Below are 1,605 nucleotides of genomic sequence, written 5' to 3' on the forward strand. Positions count from 1 at the left end.
TGTAAAATGTATTGCACAGATCTGGCACAGAGACCATGTTTAGTGTTTGTTAATTCTCTTTCCTTTTCCCAGTCCTCAATCACACCAGGCACTGGGCTAAAGATGATTAGAACATATTCTGCATCCCTCAAAACTTATTTTTGGTCTTTATGTTTTTCTAGGTCTTCCCTTGTTCTTTATTTCTGTTCCTTGGTATTCAAAACTAATTTTAAAATTTTCTCATCATCAAATATTTTCCACAGGCACTTTCCATTCCTTTTGATAACTGTGCTTTGGGATAAGGGGATTATAACAGCATGATTATGACCTTGATTATCCATCAAAAAGCACTGTCCCAGATTCAGAGGAGAAACTCCCTCTGCTACCCCCTCACACTTCACTGTGAATTTACAATTCAGCAGGAAAGACAAGATGTACAATGAAACAATGACCTCGGTTTGAGATTATTTGTGAGAAAATGCTAGAGTGAGTTCTACCTATAATAAAGGATGTGAACAATAATATAGACTAGTCTTTAAGAGTGACTTCAAGGTGAAAAATATATACATACTAAAATTAGGGTAGAGGTAAAGATTTAAAGGAGGCTGTCTTAATAGAGCTTAACAAGTTGGGGTCAGATAGATATGAGTTTTAATGCCATTCCTGCTACAGAATGTGAATTTGGTCAAGTTCCTCACCTAAAGTCTTGGTTTCATTATTTATCAAATGATAATAATAATATATTACCCTCTACATAGAATTGTTGAACACTGAAGCAGAGAATAGCTGTAAAGTTTTGTCCTTAAAAAGTAAAAACACAATAAATGGTATATTTTTAACTGTTTATTATTTTACCTCACAATTATTGTTTGTTAGAAAGATATAAGATTACCCTGCTAATCAAAATATAAACAAGAAGGCAAAATTAATGCAAAAGATTTCCAATATTCATATAGGCCAAGTGTAAATGGCTTATAAATTATCTGCTATTTATAAGTATACATTTGATGTTTATAAATTTTCCTTCTATGTGTGCCTATTCATTTTATGCTTATTCTATTTGAAATTTTAATGAATCATAGTTCTCTTATTTTAAAAAATTATTTGTTTTTTCCATACAGAAACAGAATAGATGGCCCCTGATCTGAAATTACTCAGGGCATGAGAAATTTGTTTAGGGGTATTTTTTACACACACATACAACACACACACACACACACACACACACACATACAACACACACACACACATACTTAAAGAATATAGTATTGCTTTTCATATTCATTATCATTGTGTATGTCTTTTGCACTCTTTCTTTTTTTTAATACTTGTATCCTACTTTTTTCTTTTGTTCTTTTTTTGCAGTTTTATTGAGATATAATTGACATATAACATTGTAAACATTTAAAGTGTACAACTTGATGATTTGACACACATATATTGCAAAATAATTACCACGATAAGGTAACACAGACATCACTTCATGTCATTACAGTTTGTGTGTGTGTGTACGTGTGTGCGTGTATGGTGAGAATTTTAAAGATCTAGTCTCTTAGCAACTTTCAAGTAAATAATACTCGTATTGTTATCATCCTATTCTTTTCTATGAGTTTGGCTTTTTTTTTT

This window comes from Pteropus vampyrus, unplaced genomic scaffold (genome assembly GCF_000151845.1).
Source record: "Pteropus vampyrus isolate Shadow unplaced genomic scaffold, Pvam_2.0 Scaffold8, whole genome shotgun sequence".
Taxonomy (NCBI): domain Eukaryota; kingdom Metazoa; phylum Chordata; class Mammalia; order Chiroptera; family Pteropodidae; genus Pteropus; species Pteropus vampyrus.